The sequence below is a fragment of the Elgaria multicarinata genome, chromosome 5 (genome assembly GCF_023053635.1).
Source record: "Elgaria multicarinata webbii isolate HBS135686 ecotype San Diego chromosome 5, rElgMul1.1.pri, whole genome shotgun sequence".
Lineage (NCBI taxonomy): Eukaryota > Metazoa > Chordata > Lepidosauria > Squamata > Anguidae > Elgaria > Elgaria multicarinata.
In genome coordinates, this window is record NC_086175.1 from 98989677 (window position 1) to 99009906 (window position 20230).

Below are 20230 nucleotides of genomic sequence, written 5' to 3' on the forward strand. Positions count from 1 at the left end.
TTAAAAAAGTATCCTGAAAAATAAGTACAACAACATATGGATATCAATCTCTGAACCTTAAGAGATGTCAAACTATTGCCATTTCTACACCAGCCAGGTGTAGAGGGAGGGAGGGGGAGGATCTCACGAGATCCTGATCGCAAGATCCTCCCCTTAGTCCATATGTGGGCGTGACATCCTGGGAGGAAGGAGGGTGTCGTGCCCGCCTTTTTTTTTAAAAAAAAAAAGGAGCTGAGAGCACATGCGCTCCAACTCCAACGTAAGTAAAAAAAAGGCCCAACCCTGCTCCCCCCCACCCCCAATTCCTCCCAGCCTGGTTCCTTCCCTCTACTGCTCCCCACTACTTGCGGTGAGGAGGGAAGAAGCCGGGATGGGCGGCCACACGATCTCTAGACCACGGCAAGAATCGGATTTCCCCATGGAGTACTTATCCCTGGGAAAACCCGTTCTCGTTCATCTTTCCTCCCGGGAGTCCCTGTGCATCATTTGGATGCACAGGGACTCAGCCCTGACCAGCCTGCATTTGGGGGCTGGTGTAGAAATGGCCTATGTGAAAAGGAATGCTCCCTTTTCAGTAAGGAAATGTCTGCTAACATTGACCAGAAAGTCCAAAGGTTCCCCCTCTGTCCCAGTGGCTACAAAATTTCCGCTGATTTTACATCGCTACTTCTAGCATTAACCCCGCCAGTTGTAATGGAATGGTAGCATAGAATGCAGCACTGTGAATTCTTATACTTCAGCAGTAAAGTTTGGTTTTCAGATCTGATTCTTTAGTGCTTTGATGCCAACACCTAATCGTGTCAGTAAACCGCCCTTTGGTCTACTGCCCTTTGCCATTTCCAAATCAAAGTAGCTCAGCATGGCTCCTTACAGTTTTGCCTGTCCTACCTTCCTCATTACAGCCGGGTTTGCTTGCCTTGACGTTGACTATTAAAAGTCCTTATCTATCCCTGCTCCCTGCTTCTGTAGCAAGATTCCGTTTCTGCTGCTTTCCAGTATGCCAGCCAGTCTTTCGTATGTTCAATTAGATCCCCACACCTTCCCAACGTTATTACTTTTAATTGGTAAATCACACACAGTGAAGTACTAGCATAGCCCTAACATGGGCTGGGTCAGTAATTGCTTCTCAGTACACACATCTTGGCATTCAGAGCATGTAATCTGATCAGTTCTTACTGTAAATGTGCTGGCAGCAATCATGGGTAGCTCTTACCGGAATACCCACCCACAAAGCAATTATAAAATCCCAGCCACTCGTTGGACTTGCTCTGTGATAGGCTCTGTCTCTTGCTAGGGAGAGGTGTATAAATATTGTAAATATATAAATAAAATAAATAAATAAAAGCAAGTTTGGAAGAGGGAGTCACTTGGGCTTCATTGTAATGATGCATCTCTATTCATCAGGAGCACAGAAAGGCATAAACAGTACAAAAGTATCATCAGGAAACCATAATAATGCTCTCATTAACAAATCAGGCATACCGAACACTCATTCCGGATGGTTTCACAAAACCATCCTTTCATTTGTTGTTATTGCAGGAACGTTTGTTTGTCTGATGCTTCCATGTGTGTCCACGGCTCCTCTCCCATAATACTAGAACCCAATGGGGTCATCCCATGAAGCTGATTGGTGGGAGATTCAGGACAAATAAAAGGAAGTACTTCTTCACACAGCGCATAGTTCAACTATGGAATTCACTACCACAAGATGTAGAGACGGCCACCAATTTGATGGCTTTAAAAGGTGATTGGATAAATTCCTAGAGGAGAAGGCTATCCATGGCTGCTAGCCCTGATGGCTATGTGCTACTTCCAGTATCTGAGGCAGTAAGCCTATATGCACCAGTTGCTAAGGAACATGGGTGGGAGGGTGCTGTTGCACCATGTCCTGCCTTGTTGGTCCCTGGCTGAAGGCTGGTTGGCTACTGTGTGAACAGAGTGCTGGACTAGATGGACCCTCAGTCTGATCCAGCATGGCACTTCTTATGTTCTTATGTGTCAGCTGACTCTGTGATTGACATTCAGTATGCTCAGAGAGAAAGCATCAAAGGGAGCGAGGGCTGCTTGTGATGAGTTCATCGTCCCACTAATAGATAATGGTTACTAGATCAAAAAGGGATTGCAGAATTAGATTAAACTTAACCTTAAGTCCACCTACTAGCTGATGGTCATCTAGACACATGGTTGTGCATGCCCATTATTTTGATGCACCTGCTTTTCAAGTTGTAGGATATTGAGGTCTAGATTGGGTGGATGGACTTTAGCACAGGTCCCCTTATGGACAAGGGACTGGGCTAGATAGATTCTCCAATTCTATGATTCAGCTAACTGGCCTGTTCATCATCCCCTAAACCACCTTCAACTTAGGTTTCCCATTAAGCAAGATGGGAAGATTTTGTTTTATTTTTATTTTGTTTTGGGAAGGTAGTGTGACAAGTGCCTGATGCAGATAGTCTTCATTTCACTCCTTTCCTCAACTGATTTTTCACGTGACCGACTCCACTAAAAATGAGTGTATGTGTCGCCAGTGCAAACAGTGCTGGATGGACCACATATGGAGCATAGAAATAAAATGGTAAAAGTAGGAGTGGGGGTACCTTTAAAAAGCTACATGTCTCCTCCCCATTTTTGTTAAGCCACTCCTACTACATTTTCTCTTGACTCCACTCACACAAAACCGCTCTACCAGCTCAGTTACAGCTCTGCCTATGAATGGTCCTTTTAATAGCCATGATAGCCACACAGACATAGCCATGTTCACAGGCAGTGCACTTCTAAATAGCAGCTCCTAGGGACATATGGCAAGAGAATGCTAATATCCTAATCATAAGTTTTGCACAGGCATTTGTCTGCCCACTGTTAGGAACAGTATGCTGGATAGATGGAGACATGTGAGTTTCCGATGAAAACAAACGAAGGTCATGTGTACATGAGGGCTTATCCCAGGGATCACCCTGGAATCATCCCTGTGCATCCACATAGCACACAGGGGATCCCCGGGACAGGGAAGGATGATCCCTCCCTTTTCCCTGGGATAACCGGGCAGCTTTAATCCTGACTTTTCCTGCAGTCTTGGAATCATCCTGTGACCTTGGGACATGTGGGCAGCTGTCTCGGTTTTGTCTTGGTTCCTCATGAGTAAACACGAATTGCTGGGAACCGGGCATGGGGCACGGAGCTCTTCAGGAGCTCTGTGCCCATCGGGGGTGGGAGCGGGGAGCAGGATCTTTATATATACCTTTTCGATAGAGCGCTCGTGCGCCCATCTTCAATTTTTAAAAAACCAAAATAGTGGGTGCGACGTCCTCTTCCTCCTAGGATGTCACGCGGCCACATGTGCACTGAGTGGAGGATCTCACGATCAGAAAATTGCGAGATCCTCCCCCCTCCCTCCTGGAACACTGGGAGGTCTAGACATGGCCTAAGTGCATGATGGAGTTGAGGTCTGAACCCCAATTTATCTGGACTCCCTTAAAAAATCAATTACCTTCAATTTATCCTCTAAACTTTCAAGTACCACTTAGTTCCCCCGAATTAATCCCAGTCAGTTAATTTAGCCTGAAACACTTGTTTCCCTGTAAGAGAACCTTAATCCCATTAGAGAAGAATTGCATTTCCCTATGAAGGTAGAATGAGTACTGGGTGTAGACTGTGTATCTCTGTATCTGTCCTCCCATTCGTCATCATTGACCAACGTCTCAGTTATTACTCAACATGCTTCAGTTGGTGTTTTCCTGCTCCTTCTGCAGTCCTTTTCATATATTTCTACTTTCTTTTGCATCCAGTTGCCCAGAGATGGGGGAGGGCAAAGCGATGGGTCCCCATCTTCATCGCCTATTGGCCCCTGGCTTGCCATATTGCTCACCAGAGCCCCACACATGCATGCATCCTTGCAGGGGCCCCAATATCACATCTGACCCAGGCCCCATAAACCCTCTGGGCAGCTCTGCGCACATCATTTTCCCTTCTCAGATTGTCAAATTCTAATCAATTGTGTTTCTGGGAAATCGAGCTGAAAAGCACAACAAGGTTACTAGTGAAACTGGTCACTAGAGGATAAGCAGTAGATTAGGATAAACAGTCTGGAGGGTGAAATCCAGGCTAAGTGGGTTGCACTTGGGTCTCATTGAACACTATGGGACAAGTTAGTCATGATCTAAGTGAAATCTCATTGATTTCAATGGGAACTAACTGCACCTAACTTAGAGTCTTGCTAGACCTACCTGTTAATCCAGTGGGGAGTAGGGACGAGCCCGCGCTGCAGCTAGCGCGGGCCGTCGCCCCAGTCTACACGTGAGACGCGACGGGGTAAGGGAAAGCCCCGTCACGTCGGCCATTTTTTAAAAAACTTAAAGGGGCCATGTGTGCAGGAGCACACCAATGATAAGGTAGGTCTTTTTTAAAAAAAGGGTTCCCCACTCCCCCCTGTCCTCGATTTTCCCCCAATGTCTGATGCCCCCCTGACCACTCGCCTGTCCGCTCCCCCGTCCGTCCTCCTGCTCGCTCCCCCGTCCACCCCCCATCTGCTCGCTCGCTCGCCCACTCACCCTGCTCGCCATGTCCGATGCCCCCTCCGCCCCCCCCGCCATGATCTCCGATCCCCCCTGGCCGCGATCTCCCCACCCCGGCTCCGCTCTTTCCCTCCCCATCTCTCCTGCCAGGTCCACTCTTTCCCCCCCTGGCCCCCATCTCTCCCCCCCCCCCACGATTCCCCCCCTGGCCCGATGGGCACAGCGCGGCTTCTCCCGGCTACTCACAAGTAAGCTGCATAGCCGGAAAAGCCACGGAACCAGCTAGACCTTCCACAGCGGAAATACAGGGCCACAAGCAGATCCGGTTATCCCGGGACAAGGGAGGGTTTAGCCTGGGCTGATCCCGGGATCCCCTGTGCGTCATCTGGATGCACCGGGGTGAGCCCGGGTATCAGCCCAGGCTAAACCCTCGTCTAGCAATGGCCTTAGTCTCAATCTGACCCATAGTTCTTTGTCACCATGAGTCAGCTCTGTCAGTCTTTGTATCTAGCTCCTTATATAAAGCAAGAAGATAATAGCACTCTTCAGGCATTTATTTAGGATTAAATGAATGCACATCAGGGACCGGGGCTGCTTAAAATAAATGCAGCTTTATAAATTAAGCAATACTATGTAGGGAAAAACACAAAGCAATAAATTGATCATTATATCCAGGTCCAACCAGGTTAGCAAGCTTGAAATGTAATTATCCTTACTTTATTCATATGCTTATACCTGCACTCTAGCAAGACTGTTTTGTGTATATTGAAGACTAGAACACCAATGGATGCCGATGGTGCTCAGTGCATATGTGAAGGAGAGGGACTGTGTGTGTACCTTGCACAGATTTAAACATTGGTAAGAAAATGTTTTTGTGGTGGACATGGACGGATGAACTCATTTTTACCTTGGATCAACTGGTGGGTGCTGATATGTTTTTGTCATTCTCTGTTTTGCATGCTAAATGTGACTGGCCTGCTAAAGCTGAATGGCAATACGTGCAATTGCAGTATTTGTTAGTATCTTGGTTTGGCCTTGCTGCTTTTGCAGCTTCAGTATCTCCCTCGCTTTTGGAAGCACTTATAGAAACTGATCCTTATCTATAAATATTATTGGTTAATAATTATGATATGTAGGTTCTTAAGCAAGAATGGGAAAAGGAACTGGTTTGTCCCCTTTGCCCAATCAATGCATTAACACCTTGGCATCTGTATCTGATGTGTCTATGAATCTCAGGTTGCATCACATTCAGCAAAAACTTTTCTTTCGTATCTATTGGACACAGCAACTCTTTAAAAAGGATTTGTCTAAGTCAGCTAATTGTTGGAGGTGTAACCCAGCAAATACTTCTTTTAAGCATATGTTTTGGCAATGCCCAGTAGTTTCCTCTTTTTAGGAAGAGGTCATCGTATGGATAAATATTGTATTGGAATAGTCCTTAATATTTACTGATGTACATGCTCTTTTAAATGATCTTCCCACTTCCTGGAAGTTAATGAATAGTCAGTGCAAATCGATTCTCCGCTAAAAGGCTGATATGACAATATTAGAAGGCTAAATGCTCACCTCCCATAATGCAATGGATTGAAGACCTTAGAACACTTTCAATATTTGAATGCGTGGGGTATAGACCCAAACTGCAAATGAATACTTACTTGGATATTTGGTCTGCTTGTGTTGAAGTTTATGTATAGTTCTTAGAAACCTGTATTTTCATGCACACACATATGCATATACAATATTCAAATCAATGTAGCCATTTTTTTCTTTCATTGAAATTTTAAGATTAAAAAAAAAAGTAAAACCACTGCTAGCTCAACCCAAGCAGCCTGTGCACACTGTCTGAAGGGCTTTCCACTAAAATATCCCAGATGCACATACTTTGTGGCCATAATCCAGACAACCATGCATGAGAGATAAATACTTTTTATGGCTGAGAAAAGGTGAGTGAATCAACTTGTGTGGACACAGCGTGCTTGCAGGAACACCCAATCATACATACCTTCTCACCCACACAAAGTGATTGAATGGAACCTATATCTCTCTTCTAAATTTCTCAGCTTCAGCAGACACGCATAACATCTGAAATAGGGAATAATAAGGCAAGATTGTTCTGAGAAGACTGAAAACATGCATGTGAAAACCTTGGAGTTGTTCGAGCAAGTGCGATATTGCTTGTTCATCTTGATTACAGTTCATCACTATGAGTGGGTTGTTGTTGTGCAGCAGAGACTTTTGACAAAAGAAAATGTCTGGCCTGGAATCCCTTTCCAATCTTTGGCAGGTGTCAAATTCCAGCTACAGGGAAGTATGACAAAACAGTGTTGTGGTTTGAATCACAAGTAAGGCAGGCAGAAAGTTGGCTGGAGTTACCAAAAACAGCTATAGCCTTTGGAGGGCTTAAACAATAGGCCTGTTCAGTTGTTTGACATAGAAGGCTTTACTATGAGCTGGGAACATGGGCTCCGTTCCTGCTCCTTCCACACCCACCCTCCCCGGGTTGTTGTTGTTGTTTACATTTCTATACCGCCCCAAAGCTGAAGCTCTCTGGGCATTCGAGAAAGAGCTGGGCATTTTACATGGAGCTTTAACTCTGGTTCTACTCCCCACCTCAAATCACCCCTCTCTATAGCTAGTGCAGTGTTTGTTTCCTGCCCTAAATCCATTTTCCAAAAAAACCCTCATTTTGTGACATATTTTCCCGTCACTGCGGATTCAGTGCAGTTTGAGAGTCTGTGTGACCTCAGCTGGGTTCAGCACAGGCTGGTGGAAGTGGTGCTGATTGGCTGCAGGGAAAGTTGCATGGGGTGAGGGCCTGGTGAGAGCAGAGAGCTAAACATGACTACCCAGAAGTAAGTTAATGTCTTCCATTGCACTTTGTCAGGTACAGGAGTGGAGAAGGGAGCCAGCCCTGCTGCTTTGAAACTGCACTGTTGCAGATGTGGGCTCAATGGCTGCCTTGCCATTCTTTACTGCTGCACTATTTTGCATTTGTGCAGTTGTACACTTTCAATATAGGGTACTGCAGGCTTTCCTACTTCACCCGGGCTTAGGGACGCAGCCATCACCGTGGAGACAGAGAGGGGTGTGAGGGCAGATGTTTGCATGTCTAATCAGAAGTAACTCCTCTGTTTCGCTTTATGAGCATGTGAGCAAGGGAGGCTCGCAACTGCAAAGGAGCAGAGCTGAGAGAGGGTGGGTGCCTCTTGATTCGAAGCTGCGTAGGTGCGCAGAGGCACCCTTTCACTGCTACAGAGTTGAGCAGAAGAAGAAAAATACTTTCAGAGCCTCATCATTAGTCACCATTTGCTGTACATTACGGCTCTGTAACCAATCCTGCGAAATTTCAGGGCAGGCTATTCCATGTTCAGTCCTGCCCATGTATTGTGGTGGTTGCCATTTTGCAACTGCGATGCTGTGGGTTTTGGAAGAGTTCAGCAGTGAAAGCAATGCCAAAGATTAAACCCCATTAAAATCAATGCCAAAGATTAAACCTCATTAAAATACATTATACAAAGTGTAAAAACATTTACATAAAAACATATAGACAGCACACATAGAGACAACTTATATCAAAAAACAATTTTAAATGATCAAACATAAGACAAATCTAATATCTGATTAAAAACTCAACATACACTTACCGGGTGCCAAAAAGTTAATAATGTTGCCACCAGGCAGACCTCATCGGGGAGATCATTCCATAATTGGGGAGCCGCTACTGAGAAAGCCCTCTCCTTTATTGCAACCTTCCAAGCCTCCCTCGGAGAAGGCACTCAAAGGAGGGCCTTAGATGCTGAATGTAGCATACAGGTAGGTCCATGCTTTCTCAGGGAAGATCTGTAAAGAGTATTGTGATTGCATTCCTGGTTACGGAGCCATGCACAATCAGCACCCTGGTTAAGACAGGGTTCTCGATTGCTTTCAGTGCTTTCAGCCAAACATGCTTACACTGCCCTTGCAGACTTCCCCCATATAGACTGGGAGGTCAGGAGTGGGGGCAGAGTGAGTGGGTGCTTCTTGGTGGAGGAGGAGGAAGAGGAGGCTGATGCCTGATGCATTTGACTTAGCAAAAAGAGGAGGGGAGTCAAAGAATCATAGAACAGCAGAGTTGGAAGGGGCCTACAAGGCCATCAAGTCCAACCCCCTGTTCAATGCAGGAATCCACCCTAAAGCATCCCTGACAGATGTTTGTCCAGCTGCCTGTCTGAGGAGTCTGAGGAGCATGGGAAATGGTAGGAAAAAGACCAGGGCCAAGGGAGGAGGGGGCGGCGGAGAGAGGAACAAAGATAGCACGTTTGGAATTGTGTGGGCTGTAACCAAAGTTCAGTCAAGATTTTGGGCTCTGTATCTTTTAAAATAAGTAGTCATAACTTTGTTTGGCTCTTTGGGGAAGATAGTTTGGTTTTGTTGCCCAAGCATGGGCTTTAGAAATTTTGTGAGTAAGGGACACACCTGTTTGGGGAACAGAAGGAAAGGGAAAAGACTTGGGAAAAGAAGCATAATTCCTAATTCAAAGTGTAGAGGAATTTAAAACTTTTACTTCCTATGAAATACTGTGGGCACAATGCTGTTGAAATTAAGCATTTTTATCAGGCTTGTGCAAGTTCTGAGATTCAGCTTTGAAAAGTTGAATCTCGTCTGCCATTTTATGACATATCCACCATTTTAGGATGGATCCACCATTTCCCCTGCACAGCTCAAGGGACCCAGTACTGTAATAAAGTTCTACAACTCCCAGGATGCACTGCCTGGTAGAGAGGAACATACCAGAACAGCATGCAGGAACAGTACACAGTCGTGTCTTCATCGCTGTGATTGCTGCTGCTGCTACGATCATCCACCCACCGCAGCAACCAGCCAGCTGCCCCAATGATCGCCCAGTTGCCCCAGTGATCACCCAGCCACCCACATGCTTCAGGACATGCATGTCCCTGGATGGGGCGCTGCACATTCTGTAAGCGTTCCCTGTTGATTCAAATGTTTAACAGTACCATCCTGTGTATGGTTTACTTAGAGGTAAGCCCACCTATGTTCAGTGAGGCTTACTCCCAGGAAAGTGTAATTGGATTACAGCCCAACTATCCTATTGAAATGTTACTCTCTGCCAGCTCATCCTTTTGCACTTTTAACCTCACAGGTCAGGAATCTTCTGTCTGGAATGGGAGTCATTAATATTCTTTTGCAAATGGAAACTGAGCATGAGTGGTGATAACAATAAGTGGCAGCAATCCTATGTACACATAGTTGGAATCCTTGGAGTAAATCTCAATGAACTCTGTGGCACTTAATTATGAGTAATTATGCATGGCCGGGGCTGCACAACATCACTCCAGGAACTTTTAAGGGAGAATGGAACTTTACAATTACCCTGCCTTGTCTCCCATTGGAGACAAGATGAAACTTCTGACCAACAAAATATCTCAACCTATGCCAATATGAGCAATATTTCCGAAAACCTTTGCTGGGTCATCATACTTGGGATCAGGAATTTTGAGTCATGAAGGAAATTCTTTTCCAACACAGATAGTTGATTTTAGCCAGGCTCTGTGGTATGTGGTTTAGCTCACTTGCTTGAGTTATTTGTGCCTACTTGCTCCGTAGTTCAGAGGAAGAAGTGGGTCTCTAACTAGTGCTAGAAGATAGTAATTCGTTTTTTAAAATAATGCATTTTGATGCATGTACTAGGGCTGTGCAAGGGACCCACTGATCTGCCTCAGGGTTGCCTCAGGGGTTCCCGATCCATCTTGGTGTTGAAGCGGAGGCAAAGTTTGGACCCTCCGAGATGACACAGAGTTTTCTGGGTGCCTGCTGCACAGCCGGAATCCAGAAAACTCTCCCCACTTAACTGGTGCCTCCGCCGCTGCAGACGGTGGAGGCACTAAGTAAGCCCCCCCTCCCCCCCTTTCCCACTTACCTGCATCCGCCTTCCATTGCTGCCACCACCGGCTTGCATCCAGTAGGTTCCACTCCGACAACGCTGAAGCCTGTATTGTCCTATAGTACTTAACAGGAGCCACTGAGAATTAGACAGCTCTTAGCTGCATAAGCCTGGCTCCTTCATGTTCATTGCCCGGTTGGGATCCCTGGGTTATGATGTCACAGTGTGACAACAACAACAACATGGCAGAACTGACTTTTAGTTATACAGGGCTGAGTCCAGATTTTTGCTGGATCAACTGTTGTGATGGAAATGGATTTCCCTGCCTCCTCCTTCCCATAGCAACCAGGAGCCCCTGCTGAATGAGGTAAGCTGTGCTTGGGAGGGGGAAGTTCCCCCCCAAATTGGGCAGAGGGACCTGCCATGAGTGCAGCCCTTCCTCTAGCAGATGGCAGATCCTGGATCCAAGTCATTATTATTATGGAATCATAGGTCCAGTTATTGGGACCAAAAGGGAGGGGAGCAAATATTGAGAGACCACATATAGCCAGCAGCACTATAGATGTCATATTAGGAATACTGCTTGGGAATAAATCTATCACTGTTTTGATGTCTGTCTGATTCTGGGTTGCGCCTGGTTGACTAAAGTTAACATTTCCTTTTGGCTAAGCACGTTGCAACAAATTTCCAGTTGACATGTTTGGGAATACTAAGGATGATATATAGTGTGTACTATAGTATAAATCAGAGAGAGCTCTGCTCCCAGTAGTTAATTAATAACTCTGTTCTACGTCAGGTTACAAAATTTCTGAACTTTGCTCTTATCTCAAAGCCTAACCATACTATGTTTACTTCTTCGTTTTGATATATTCTGGAATGTGCCAGGCCCATTAATCCATACTTTTTCTTTAAATAATAATAATAATAATAATAATAATAATAATAATAATAATAATAATAATAATAATAATAATAGAATCTCATTAAGAATAGATTCCTGTGCCTCTTTAGAGCTGCAGTGCAGGGGCAATGGGAACTGAATCACAAAATTATAAACCACAATAGGCTAGACTGATTTGACGTTGGCTTCCAAATATGTTGTCCTGCCTTTTGTTCAGATTGTTCTACTGTCCTTCCTAAGATGGCAGGAAAAGTATCCATCTGCATCCAGGCAGACAATTATTATGAATATTTTGAAACTTCAGAATCTTCTCTCCCGGCAGTCTGACAGGAATTCCACATGTGTTATTTATAGCAGTGGGTTGCAACACTTCAGACAAGCTGCAGACGAACAGGACTTTACTACAGCAGAGCCAATCCAGCTGAGCTGTAAGCAAAGAACCAGAGTAAGCAGGAAGCTCATGGTACTGCCATGGCACCAGTTCAACCTGTCCTTCAAGCCTAATTGACCCACCCTGTAAATAAATGCTTTGAATACCTCAAAGACCCTGTGTGGATAAATATGTGTTTTAAAAGTGGCTCAGGAGAAAAGAAATGAAGAACAAAAAGTACTGAAGGCCTTTCTCTGCAAGCATTATGGGACCAGAGCACTGCTCACTTGACACATTGACTTATTCAGGATACCAATTCCCATGCCAGTTATTACCAGTCCAGAAGGACTAGCAAGATGGACTACCGTAAGATACTGTCATGCCAAAACAGCATCATTATTTCTGACTTCCCAAAATAGGAAGTACATCCTTCTTCCTGTTGTGTTTGTTCCTTCATTGCTACATTTCTGCTGGGGTGTAGAAGATGGTTAAGAAATGTCCCTCAGATACTATAAGAGGGGAATCACAAATTAAAACTCCTTTTAGTCTAGCCTGTGTTCCTGACCCTAGTTTCTCCATTCAGAATAGACAAGCGGCCAGTCCTACCATTCAGCAGAGGGGGCAAGTTGACTCAGGCAGCAGATGTTGGTTTCTGGGAAGCAGCTGCAAAGCTTCTGTAGGACAGCGCTATGTGACCATAAGCTAGATAGCTTCCTTAGGTGCAGTGATGTTGTGATGAAGTGATAACTGTTGTGATGAAGAGGGAATTTCACCAAGTGCTGCCTGCATACAAATGACACCTGCTGAGATGCCCTTTTCTATACAATTGTTAAAGATGCATAGAGCCCCATCCTCCTTTTCATATGGTCACCCTAGAAAGGCCAAACTAGACCTGAGGTTAAATGCATCTTTTCATTTAATAGGCAAGTTTTGTAAAAGATGCATAGAGCACCAGCTGGGGGAAGGGCTAATAATTACTTGAGATCACAGCAGGTGTGGAAGAGGAATATAACACTTTCGTCCCCTGCCAATTGGTAATTTTCCCCCAAAGCCCAGTATGAGCTTCAAAGGAGAGATTTTCCTCAGCACTATTGCAAGTAGAAGAAAGGGTTATATTCCTTCTCCATACTTGCTACAAACCTCATAATTATCACCCCACCCATGATGCTGTATGCCTTTTTTAAAAAGCTACACATTAAATGCAATGATGCATTTAACATCATCTCTAGTTTGACACTTATTTAGTTCAGTTTTAATTTTGAAGGGCTGCACTACAATAAGCTGGAGGAATGAAAGGAATTCATACATTTGCTAGTAAAAGGAGCATCTGGTTTGGCCAGATCAAAGATGTCCCAAGATATGTTGATGTCTGAGACAGAAGACCCCAATGGTGACGCCACCCTGTGTGCTGAGAAACAAAATACTGGATAGACTTTTGGTCTCACCCAACAAGGCTTTTCATGTGTTCACATATATTTAGTAGTAAAGATATAACGCTAAACTAAATAAGTCACAATTGGCTACTAGACAATAGTACCCCCAAACTTTGAACCCTAAGACCTACCTTGGGCTAGATTGTCTTCTGCTTTGGCCATGAGTACCCATGTTAATTTTCCTAGGCATTATATCAGTCTGTTTTCTTTTTTCTTATCTTTTTTATCATCATTCTTTTTTCTTTTAATTCTGTTTCTACTTTCCATCATTATTGGGTAGAAAAATTCTGTTCCTTCTTGTATTTATCTTTAAAAAGATTATCTTTTTAAAAACAGTTTCATTTAATCTCTTTCTTTTTGCCCTCTCGTGTCCAGATGATTCACTAGAGGCAGCTTCCAGACAGAGGGGTCCTAGCACTAAGAACTAGAAGGCATTGTGTACCTATTCTGTATCTCCTCCTCCTCCTCTTCTTCTTCTTCTTCTTCTTCCTCTTCCTCATCCTCTTCCTCCTTAACTGATTTTCCATAGTAAGGCAAAAAGACAGAAAAGGTGAGTTGACCCATGCCTGTCTTTTGCTTACACCAGTAACTGGCAGGACAGGTTAAACCAGCTGTCACCAACTGATGCTGTCCAGATGTGTTGGACTCATCAGAGGCCATACAAGACATGGCAAATGGTTGCTGGTAAAGGGCTTTTTCAGTAGTGGCACCCTGTTTGTGGAATTCTCTCCCCAGGCTAGATCTACAGTACTGCTTTATAGCGGTGTTGGAGTAAACTGATAACTGTTGGGGCACAATCCACATTCCACATACTGCTTTCATAGTGTTGTATTATATCCTGCTTTTTATTCCACATTCATAATAATTTGGCATGAGGTGTAAATCTGGCTCACCTAGCACTGATTTTAATGTTATTTCAACACCAGACAGGTATCTTTCTTTTTTTCCCCTCAAGTCTCTTAATTCAGGGTTTCTTATATTTTTGTGCTGCTTTGGTTGTGTTTGCCACAAAAGCAGAGTATAAAATAATAATAATAATAATAATAATAATAATAATGATGATGATGATGATGTAAGCATGCCAAAATAGAGCTGAGGCTACACCTCCCATTTTAGGGCATACTGGTGCTATCTCTGTTTAGGACCAGTATGCCCATTAACTATCACCCCTGTGAGGTTGCCTTAAACATGTGATGAATACTTAATGTGGCAACACTGATGTATAGAGTGGTTCAAATTATTATTAATAATAATTTATATCCTGCCTTTTCCCCAGTACTGGGACTCAAGGTGGTTTACAAAATTAAAACACACACAATTAAAACATATAAATATAATTTACAAAAGTTAAAATAGAATTAAACCTAAATTATTATTATCACATGGTTTATATGAGTCAATATGATGTCCATCAACACCAATACACCCCCGGATACTTTTTCTTGGTGCCTGCCAAGGCGCCTTACCCCTCCCACTTTAAAAAAAGGCATATATTCTTATCAGCAGCTGGGATTGCTGTTAAATAGGTTTCTGTTGGTACAGAAAACTGTGGGAACTTGTTAGCATGTTGGGGATCATACCCTGCTCCTGCCTTGTACTCAGTATTTTGAGCAGGTCACATATTCCTTTGTCATATCTCCCATGGCAGCCATTATGTGGTGGTGCCTAGGATAGTTTCCTAAATTGTCAAATGTGCCCAAGAAGTGTGCCTACCTCTGGTGTGTGTGTGTATACACACACACACACACATATCACATCACATCATATCCTTTCATATCACATGGACAGTTTTAGGCCTTCATCAGGCATTTCTGGCAGTACCTGGTAGAAGTGTGGACAACTCTAGCAATAGCATCAATCCAGATAGTGAGATGTTCTCCTATATCAGGCTGCCTCCAGATGGCAACTGCAATATATAGATTGCTTCAGTTTGTCACCTTAATTTCTGTAATTTCGACCAGCAAAATGAGAGAACAGCCATTAGCAAGCTATGTTGCTGCTAAAAATGACAAGGTATTTCTCAAGATTCTTAGATCATTCACTACTGGAAAAAGAAGCATATTTTATCCTGAAGGCATTCCTGTCAACTTGAGTCAGGAAACAGTGGTAAGCCTTGGAACCAAGGGAATCCTAACAAGATGAAATGGATAAAGCTTCTTCTGTCTAAAGTAAAGACTGACGCAAAGAAAAATGCCACACATTGTGCAATTGGGTGATTTTCATGGCTGTCAGCCATACCTTTGCATTTCCATTCCTTAAACACTTTCTGCTTTGCAAATTTTGCATTTATACATCTATTTACAGTGTTCAGGCTGTGCAGGCCATTGCTTCCCTAGCCAAAATGACACTATACACAAGAGGCTTGGGGGAACTCCAAGAGTTGCAGAAGTAGGGAAAACAAATCTTTGGGGGGAAAGAAACCCTAAGGAGGGAACCCAATGAGGGCTAAGCCAATGGATGAAAAACACTATATGACCCCTGATTTATATAGATCTTTATAGAGTATAAGAATAGCCATGTTAGATCAGACTAAAGGTGTGTCTAGTCCAGCATTCTGTTTCTACAGTGGCAAACCAGATGCCTATGAGAAGCCCATAGCAGGATATAAATGCAATAGTACCCACCTTCTCATTTTCTCATTAAGGTGCATGCTGCCTCTGATGCTGGAGGTAATATATAGCTAGTAGCCATTGATAGCCTTATTCTTCATGAATTTGCCTTATCTCCTTTTAAAGGCATTGACATTGTGGTCATCAGTACATTTTGCGATAGTGAATTCCATAGTTTAATATGAACTGTGTCAAGAAATACTTCCTTTTATCTGAACAGAATCTCCCAGCAAAGTTTAATAGAATATCCCTGGGTTCTACTATTATGAAATAGGGAGAAAAACTTTCCCTATCTATTCTCTCCATACCATGCATAATTTTATATACCTCAGCCATGAGGAAGTGTGTGCATACCAGCAGATTAGATAAGTTCATGCTAATTTTAGCTACTTCAGCTATGGTGGATGTGTGTGTACACCAGCCAGTTAGATAGTTCATGCTAATTTTAGCTACCTCAGCCATGGTGGATGTGTGTGTGCTCCAGTCAACAAAATAGTTCATGCTAATTTTATACAATTCAATTATGGTGTGCACACCTGCTGATTAGATAGTTCATGCTATCAAACAGGGTTTGGCAGTCACTTCAGACAGCTGATTTGGGGTGACATAAAAAGGCAGCAAATACTTAGTGATGTGATGTATTATTGTATTTTTTACTGCCAGAATGGGGTTGCAGAAATTCCTCCTCACGGGATTTTCTGCATCAGGTGCCAAAATAACTTGATTGTCCTTGGGTACTATGCACCTTGACTTGCAGAAGTGGGGGAGAGATTTTCTGCTCTGCCTCCTAATCTGGCTTTACAGAATAGCCAACCAGGATAGTGGTGGAGTGGTGGGACAATGCATTGATGGAGGTAGCTTGAGGTTAAATTGGGATTTTAAAGTTCTAAACTTTGTTCTTTGAATATCGCTTGCTATTTTCAGGGAAGATAGCAGCGATTCAACTATAAAAGTTATCTCGCTGCTAGGAGGAATGGTGGTAGATGAGGGCATTGCTTAAACTTTAAACCGTAAAGGCTCTCCCTTCTGTGCAATATCCAAATAATGCTAGAATCTTCTCATTGACCTGACCACCTGGAAGGTTGGTTGGTTTTTCTATTCAGTAAAAAGTAACTTCTTCCATCACCCCCACTTAAAAATAATAATAAAAGACTTCTGAGTTCTTCTTTACCCTCTCTTCCCCAGTGTGTCTTCAATATAAAAGTAGGAGACATCAAGGATGTTGTGGGCTGCAAAAAATGGAAGCACCATGTCTCTAGCCTGACTGTGGAGTAGATCTGAAACCTAGAAAAGCAAGGCATCACCCATTTCTGCATTGCCATAACCATGGGGAGTTTAGGTACCCCAATGGTAATGAACAGATTTACACAACCATAGAACACACTATTGATGTTCTATCAGCACTATTTGGTCATGTTCATAGAACATAGGATAGAATATCATCCAGAAATCCATATAGAAATGGAAAATCCTAAAAACAAAAAAGGAGTCAGGACAACAGCCACAAATAAATGAATCACTCCATGGTATTCCCGTGATGTTACCACCCCCACTAATTAATCATGAGTTTTGGACAGCGTCTTTGTCTCTCCTTAAAGTCTTTGGGCTTTTTTCACTGAACCCCAGGCAAATTTGATGACTCTTCTACCAAGGAGGCAAACCCACTTCCTCAACCTACTTCCTACTAGCCATATCAAAAACAGGCACAGAAAACCAGTCCAAGGGTTCCCGAAGTGGTACTCCTCTTGGCAACCTCAACAGAGAAGATTTGGGCATGCCTGCATGTCCAGGGGTTTGATTGGGGTTCAGATATACTGCTTATTCAGTGCATCCATTTCCCATATGACTTGTAAGTGGTAACTATGCCACTCCTCAGTCTGATTCCCCCTTAGTCCACAGGGGGAAAGTAATCCCATAGGACTGGGTCTCACATCAATAGAAGAGCTTTTCTTTAGATTGTAAGCCTGTGGGCAGGGACTATCAAAAATATTTGTGTAAGCCACCATGAGAGCCTTTTTTGGCTGAATGGCGGGATAAAACGCTTAAATAAATAAATAATGTCAGAACTAAGGCATGTAGTGGGCTGTTTGTCCATGACAACCAATCTACAGCAATCCATTGGCTCTGTAACGTCAACCTCTCAGACAAATAAGCTGGTAGGTTTCATCAGTCCAGAACTGACATATGAAACTACAGGAGCAATATTAGCTTCTGAACTATTAAATTTAATGTCAGACTTGAGAACACCTGGATAATTAATAATCATTTCTTGTTTTCGTAAGGAGCACATTAATAAAAAGAGTCATAGAGGGCTCAATTTATAGTTCATTGTTTGTAAAATGTAGCTACAGGATCAAAAACACATTGATGAAGTCAAAATGTTCTCCCTTCCCTGCCTCCAGGGCCCAAAGGAGAACCAGTTCTCACACACCCACATTATTACACAATCAGTGACTCAGCTGTCATCACCTGCATCAAAGTTTAATTCATTTATAGCCAAAAGTAAAAGTGTTTTTGGATTCTTGAACAGCAGCAGTGGCCAACTTAGCTCTTTTAGCTTTGGGATATTCTGGCCTATTTTTCCCTGTTAGTTTTGGGTTGCACTAGAATCTAGGTGTCATATTACTTATTCTGCATTGAACCTATGCATGCAAATCCAAGATAATTTCACATGGATCAGAGAATCAGAGAATTTTAGATTCTGCACCTAAGGTGCAGACTCCCAGGCCCAAAGAATAAATCTGGCCCACCTGGGGTCTCAAGCTGGCCCTCTGGGAAATCCCCAAATGATCTCACCACCTTCTTCTGGCCCAACCAGTTTCTCCTGTCATTGGGTGGTTTCCTGGCCTTTGTGCAGTTTTTTCTCCTTTAGAAAAGGTTGAAATGCCTCTTCTAAGGCTTAGTTACCAGCTATAAGCACTAAAAACTAAAATATGCTGGTCTAATTTTGGCCCTGCCCCCTTTTACTTTTGGCCCCACCCACCACTGGAATGTGCCCTCCACCCAAGCTTCTATAGAATGGGATTCAGCCCTCAAGTTAAAAGAGGTTCAACACCCTGATTTATTCAAGCCCCCTTCTAAATGCAAGAATCGTGAAACTACAAGTTTCCCTTTGCACATATTAACTGAACTGGAGTGGATTAAAAAAAAGGAAATGTGCCAACTCTCCCCTCCATTTAACATGCATGTTTATTTGTAGAATGTGAATTCTAAGCTATGAGTGTAATTCAGAATTGGGAGGGGTAGCTAATTCCAAAGTAACAAATCTAGGGTAAAATGGTATAACAAAATCTTTGAATATTTCATGTTATAGTGAATATCCAAATTTTGGTAAATGTTAACATTCATATAGAATGCTGATAATGAAATTTGTAAATGCCCAGAGATAGACATATAGTAGTATCCTGCTTTATGGACACACACAGGTGAATGTTGACCATTACATTTAGGTAAATGTCAGCATTCGGTAGAGTATCTCTGAGTTGTGTACCATTCACTCTATTTTCTGGGATTGCCAGCTTTCATCTGTGAATATCAAGTCACAAAATTTTAGATATTCACTGGCCTGGTTCAGGCAACATGCTAAACCATGCTGCTTAATCACAAAATGGTTAACAGAATGCATTGACCATAATGCATTCCATTAACTATTTTGTGGTTAAGCAACATGGTTTAGTGTGTTGTCTGAACCAGGCCTCTATAATGAGGTTTTTTTAAGTTGCAATCCTGTTGCGTCTGTAAGGGCATCCCAGATGCCATAGGATAGATTGAATCGCCTCCTTTAAGACAAAAGAGAGGTCCACTTTTTGATGGAGAGACTCAACCTTGGATCCACCCTACCAGCCCCTGCAGAAATCTCTCCAACGTTTGAGAAGGGTTAAAGGAGGCATTCTGGAGATGTGTATCCAAACTTCCATAGCTCTTCTGGCCCTCAAACTAACCAGCAGGGCTGGCCTTATCATTAGGTCGAGTGAGGCAACTGCCTCAGGTGGCAGATGCTGGGAGGCAGCAATGGCAGTCCCCCAGCCATTCTACTGCCTTGGAGGACAAAGCTGTGTGTGAATGTCCTGCACCCATTAAACCAACCTGCTTCCCTCAGGTGTGATGTAGGACCATATCCTGTTACCATTTTTGAAGTCAAGTACACTGTGGTTTCTGTACCAGGAATAGAAGGCGGTGCCATTTTGTCTTTGCACCAGGCATCAAAATAACTTGGGCCGGCCCTGCTAGCCAGTAATCTACGCAAGCCCTGTCATAGATTAATTCCCTCCCATTGATTTCAGTGGGAGGGGATGGTTAACTGTGCAGGGAGGTTAAGTAGGCTGGGTAGGAGAAAAGGAGAAGAAACAGCACTCCTTTCTCTCTTCTGCATATCTTGGAGACTCAGATATATTTATTTAAACTATTCCTTAGCTGCCTTTCAGAGCAGAAGCCATCCTAAGGTAGGGCATATAACAATAAAACACATAAAACTAATATAAAAAGCAAGGATAACACAAGAATAACAGTAAGAAACCAATGAAAA